Here is a 6279-nt window from a genome sequence, read left to right as displayed (position 1 = left end):
AACTCTTCCTCTGAGAATAAGGATAGTTAATTTAGCTTATTTTATCCTCAACTTAGTTTTGAGGGTTTTTTTGGTTTTTTTTTTTTGTTTGTTNTTTTTTTTAAGGAGCTAAAAGCATTTAACACAGAAGCTCTGGCAGTGTGAAATTAAGTTGCAGAAAGCCTGGGCATTGGAAAACTTCATCAGATAACAGGTACTGGATTTTGGATTTTTTGCAGTTGTGTATTGCAAGATTTAAATTAATTACAAAGCTTCTCATAAACAGTAAAAGTACCCATCACTGTGTGCACAGTTTGAAAGATTATATAAGAATTTTAACTGTATAGCATTTTTATTTGCAACTGTTATGCAGAACTATTTTGAGAACAGGCTATATAGAGTATACAGATAATTGAAAGCAAGCAGTATTTTGGGGGTATATAATATTTTGGTGTGCACTGCTCATTCCAACTGTCTATAGTTTTRTAAAGTCATATTTTAATACAATTATCACAGGATTTAGAGGAACATTTATTGTCTAAGAAAAGATCAGTCATATTTGCTACATAGAGCATATACTTTATTTGCTTTCAGTGCATTTATTAAACACTGCCTTCTTCAAGCAACACTTTTAACCTTAATAGTTGCATACTTGAGATAATGAGTCTTCTCTGCCACAAGTTATTTGAACTAAGTTTATAAATATAACATCCTTCTATACAAAAGAGAAAAGTTTTTATTTCAACATTAAGGAGATGATAGTTCAACTATCAAATATGAAAAGAAAGCTTTAATTTTAAAAAATTTTAACCTGATGATAGAACTTTCCTTTAGGGCATTTTAATAAAGATCTTAAAGAAACCTTAAGCTTATATAGTGCCAACACCTGGTTTTACTGAACTCCATGGAAGTTCTGCTCCTATTTCAGTGAAACAATTTCCACTTCCAATATTTTATATTCTTTTCCTCAAATCCATGTTTATGAACACATACTGTGTTTAAGAAAATCAAAGACATCTGCTCTGGAGATTCATTATAAAGGAAGAGTCATTGGAAGAGTTGAGATTATTCACTACACATTTGCGGTCTATTTTAAAAGGGCTAAATTTTAGGATGAATTTGGGCCAAATCTGTGAGTGTTCTGTGCCTGCTGTTGGAGCCAGACTCTTAAAAGACTGAAGCCTGTTTTGTAGGCATTTAAATATAATTTAGATATTCAGAAGAGCTTAAAACCCATAATTGGGGCCAGATTTGCAAAGAAGCTCAGCATTTCAGACACTGAGCTCTTTGAAAATCGTATCTTAATGGTGGGTGATGATTTCTTTAGAAATATCAACTTTAAAAATCTATTCTGTAATACAAATGTAAATTTGTGTGCATGTAAATTTTAAGTATATCTGTTTATTAACAAAATGCAGCTGAAAGTCAGCATAACTGATAGCTATTAAAGATTACTAGAAAAACTATTCTCTAGAAAGTTTATCAGTACACAGAACTCCCAAGTATACTTCAGTATACTGTATTGTAACATGCAAAATCAAATTGCAACAGTCTGCTTATATCTGAATAAGAYTAAGCTATCAGCACTTCCAGACAAATGCAGTCAATTTTCATTAGTCAGCCTGGAAACTTTGTTTCATTCTAATTAAAAATATATTTGTATATATAAATTTAAAATTTACTGAATATCAAGAGATAATATGCCAGACTCAGATTAACTAGGCCTGAYTTAGTATCATTTACGTTTCTATACCACCAATTAATTCATATTCTGACTTAACAAATCAATTACATTATAAGGAAAATAATTAGCACTGCATGAATAACGTGTGTATAGCTATCTGTCAAGGGAGAAGATTGTTCAAGGCATAGACAAAGCAAAATTTAATATTTTTCCTTAAATGACAGTGATGTACTAAGGAAGGTTTCTGTAASCTGGAAAAGATTATTTTATTTTTAATTCTGTTAGCAAAATCTATACTTCACCAATCAGCTTCCCCATCCTTCTAATCCTCTCCTTCTTGTTGCTAGTTTTCTAACATGCATATTTATTTTCTGAGGAAAATTGTTTCTAAACCATACCTCTATTTGCTGTGAAGTGGAAAGAGAAGCAAGTTTAAAAAAGTAATGTAAAGATTCTTTTAGATGTCATCAGGAGTCAASCTACGTTGTGCTTTGAGTCAAAAACAATTAAACTATCACTGTAAGGATCTGATCCTACAATCACACAAATGAGTAAAACTGCTCACAGGAGTAACAGATCAGATACATTACAGCAATCAGTAGGACTTCCAGTTGTAAATATTTGCAATATTTAGCAAATCTTTTACTATRTAAAAAATTCCCAAGGTTTTATGTAATTTTCCCACATACTTAAACATACATGGACATTAACCCACTTAACTGAAAAAAAAATCTTTGCATGTCTATATGAAAGTAAGATTACCCTGCTGAGCAGGGAGGTTGGACTAGATGATCTCCAGAGGTCCCTTCCAACCTTACTGATTCTGTGATTCTAAAATGAAACTATAGTGGGACATATTTAAGTACTGGGGGGGAAGGATTTTCAGCATTTCTGTTATTTTAAAAAACAGYACCGTGACAGCTTTGCCTTTCATTGATCTGACTTTTTAAAGATTAAATAATAATAATTCTTGGCACTTACGACTTCGCTTTTACAAAGTGCTATATAAACATTAATTAATCCTCAGGCTCAAGTYCTCAGAAAAAAGAAGTTCAAAATGCTTTTTCAAGCAAATCTGACTAGGAAACTCCCAAGTATAAATATCACCGAGTATAAATATCATTTATTTATTAATATAGCTTGAGCAATTCATGGTTATAAATAGAGCCATTTCCAAACAAAATATCTGAGATAACATCATGAACATATTTTAAGGTTTGTAATAGTTAAGACTATCAAAAGACATTGTACAGTTATACTGACATCAGTTTCCAACAGCTGTCATAACAAGAGCAGATCTATCTCATAGCTGACTGGGGGAACTGTGTTAGCATTTGAGATATGGAGATAACAACTTCCTATTGCTGTACAATTCCTGCTTCCACATCAGATATGTCACGCAACTTAGTTTTATCAAAGAGGTCAGCTGAAACTACTTTCTAAATTATTTCTTTTCTACTTTCCCTGCAGTAGTGGGAATTTCTTTACTTTCATCTGTATTAGTTGTTCTAACAGTTTACTGTCTTCCATTTCCRTATAAGAAATGTGATTTAAAAGACCCCCTGCAATTTTCAACATCTTTTAATGATGAATGGAATTAACTCATCCATTTTACATTTAGTGGAAAARTCTTACATGCTGCAACAGAGATTTAAGCAAGTTTCAATGTTACAGACAACATGCTGCTCTTAATTCATAGGCATAGTAATCCCATGTGAGTGATGAGAAAGTCTTAGTGTTTCTTTATATGGTAATCCTCAGTGTTTAGTCAATACTTTAAAGAACTCTGGGATGTTTTAATGTATTTGTATAGCTATACTACCTAAAAATGAGTATCTGAAACACATATGGTCACTTTACTAAGAAAAAATCATTTATTATATTTTACAGGTGTCAGTACAAARCAGATAAGATACAAAACAGTTGTCTGTAAATAGCAAGAGGATGTAGAATTCTCAGCGCTGTGCAACAGCTGCCATTCACGGCAGATGCACCGCCTTTGTACTTATGTGTGTCATTCCTCACAGAAATTCCAGGCCCCCACAGAGCTCCTTCTGGCAAGAGTGCGAAAAAAAGGTTCTTCTTCGCAGGCCCTTAAAAAAAAAAAACAAAAAAACAACAACAAAAAATCCCCCAACAATTTAGTTCTTTTTTTCAATTTAAAACAACTCATTTTATTGCAACTATTTACCTCTTCAGAGATAACCAGCTGTATTTCAGTAAGCATTGCTTATGAAGTCTATAGGGCAGGCTAACTCCAAAATTTTTTATCTGTGTGAAACTACCCAAAATTCTACGTATTTGAAAATGCTTTACTGTCAAGTAGAGCCATTAGGTTTTCAGAACCTAAATCAATTCCTAGCGTATTCATTCAATTGCTTGCATTGTAGTGCTGTCATGAACAACTTCTTTAGAAATAAAACTACTAACCTAAAATCCCTGCAATAATAGCTTTTTGATCAAGTTCTCCAAGACTGGTTTTATTGGAGTATCACAGACCCAAAAGAGCACCCAATTTATCTTATAGTTAATAGCAATAAACTATACCCTTTCTAGCTACTGTGAATTATTTATTCTCTAGGAAGGACTGGATTTCTGAACTAGCATTTGGTACTGACAATATGCTTACAGCTGAGGTACCTTGTTATCTGCAGACCTCAAAAAATGCTATTTCAGACCTTGAGCTAGCAGGAAAAAAGGCATTCAACAGAACCTTGAAAAGGAGACAGCTTCTCAATATGTTTTCAGAGAACTCTTCCATCRTTGTCTGCAAGTGGGATAAGGACTTTGCACTGGGTGGTGAGTTACAGGACGCCTCCTTCTCCTGCCTCCTGGATGAAGAGCAGCAAGTTTTGCCCAAGTCATTTAGCAGCAGCCCAACAGTTCAGTGATRTGCAGCCACAAGCAGCGCTCCTCAGTCACACCCAGGCTGCAGCCCCCAAAGCGCAGGCCACCTCTGGAGACAGAGTGGCGCAGACCAACTAGACGTGCAGAATAAACCTGCTCCATCCTCCTGAGAAAAGGGACCTGAGCGGTGCTTTAGACTGGTCCTTGCCTCGGAGGGAAGTTTTTCCTCTATTTTTTCTTTTTGTTTTTCTCCTAGCACCCCATCTGTAATTCACCCCAGCCCAAACGTACCCCACCACTCACTGCCAGCCGGGCATCTCCCGGCGGAGAGGAGACCTAAGCGGGCAGCAGGCAGCTCCCCACGCCAAGAGGCGGCGGCAGCACCCGAGGCGGCGRGCGCTAACGGCCTCCCGCGCGGCGGGAAGCGCGGGCGGGCGGGCGCGCGCACCCCACCGCCGCCCAACGGCCGCCGCCGCCTCGGCCACGCGGCCCCTCCCTCCCGCGGCAGCCCGCCACGGGGCACGTGGGCAGGGGGCTGCTGATTGGCTGCCTCCGGTCACCTGAGCCGCCCCCCCCACCCCCAGCGAGCGAGGGAGGGAGGGGAGCGGCGCGGCGTTGCCTAGGCGACGGGGAGAGCCTGGGCGAGAGGCGGCGAAGGAGGGAGCGCGGCGGCGCGAGGAGCGAGCAGCGAGCTGGCGCCGGGAGCCACCTCCGGCACCGCGTCCGGGCCGGCGAGCGCGGCGCGGTGGCGGCAGGTGGGTGCGCGGGGGACCTCGGGGGCCAACCCCCTTAGCGTCGGAGAGCGCCGGGCCCTTTCCCGGCAGCGGGGGCGGCGTCCTCGTCCCCCCCGCGGCCCGGGCCGGCCCGGGCGCCGTGGGCAGCGGGGAGGCTCTGAGGCGAGGGCGCGTAGAGCCCGCCGGGGGCGGCTGGAGAAATGATGGGAGCGACGCTCGGCGGCCAGCGCAGGCTCTGGGGAGAGGCGGCGGCGGCGGGACGCCGCTGGGTCCCTTCCTCCGCGGGATGGATCCGGCCTCTCTGGCCCGGGGCGCGGTGGGCGCGAAGGGCACCGCGGAGCGAGGGGGGTCGTCGCTGGGTTTTGCAGGTCTCCGCAGCCCCTTGCAGTAGCTTCTCCGCTCTCCCGGCTGARGCGAGCAAAAAGTCCTTGGAAGACGTGTTGTCTTGTTGCTTGTCTGCCGAATAAACAAGTTGCCGTGTACTTCAAACAGTCTGGAGCTGGAGTTGAGAGAAGAGCAGCTAGCAACTTTTTTTTCGTGGCTGGTGCAACGTTGAAAAGCCGCAATTGTGGTTCCTTTGAAAAGCTTTTGATCGTTTGACTTCCTTTCATGATGTCTGTCTCCATTAATCTGCCCGTGGACTGAAGGCTTTATTTCACTTGATAGTYGTAAAAAGTCCTGATAGTTGATATTTATTTACTGTTTTTACACTTAAAATTACTTTTCATGCATGTTTTTATCTAATTAACAAAGGAGTCCGGAAGCATTTAATACGAACAGAAGTGGCAAATTGATTCAGTCTGTAAGCAGGTTTGTTAACTGCTACGTAATCTCTTTCAAGTACACTTTCACCACCACATTTAAGACGAGTTAGATATCTTAACTGGAAGCTTTTTACTGTTCAAGCAAGCTTTTCTTAAAGTAGAAGTAAACTGGTTTTGTTACAATAATTAATAATTGCTGGTCAAAGTTAACTTACACCTGTGTGTTTTGAAACTTTACATAGCCTCCAAAATGGCTAAAGAATGGCTTGCA

At 40.7% G+C, this 6279-nt stretch overlaps 1 protein-coding gene across 3 annotated transcripts in view; it reads left to right on the top strand.

The window, feature by feature from the left end:
- Nucleotides 1–6279, top strand: part of TNFRSF19 (TNF receptor superfamily member 19) — a 65422-nt gene that overhangs the window by 444 nt on the left and 58699 nt on the right. The window contains exon 2 of one of the 3 annotated variants that reach the window (XM_085321753.1): nucleotides 106–193. The gene's annotated coding sequence lies outside the window, so the exon portion shown is untranslated. Of the gene's footprint in view, nucleotides 1–99; nucleotides 194–5095; nucleotides 5266–6279 lie in introns of those variants that run through there. The other 2 variants (XM_085321754.1, XM_085321755.1) reach the window with 2 other exon arrangements.

Source organism: Rhea americana, unplaced genomic scaffold (assembly GCF_003343005.1).
Source record: "Rhea americana isolate MKP2758 unplaced genomic scaffold, rheAme1 scaffold_71, whole genome shotgun sequence".
Classification (NCBI taxonomy): Eukaryota; Metazoa; Chordata; class Aves; order Rheiformes; family Rheidae; genus Rhea; species Rhea americana.
Note: the sequence above shows the minus strand (reverse complement) of the source record. Positions and strands in the feature narration are given on the sequence as shown.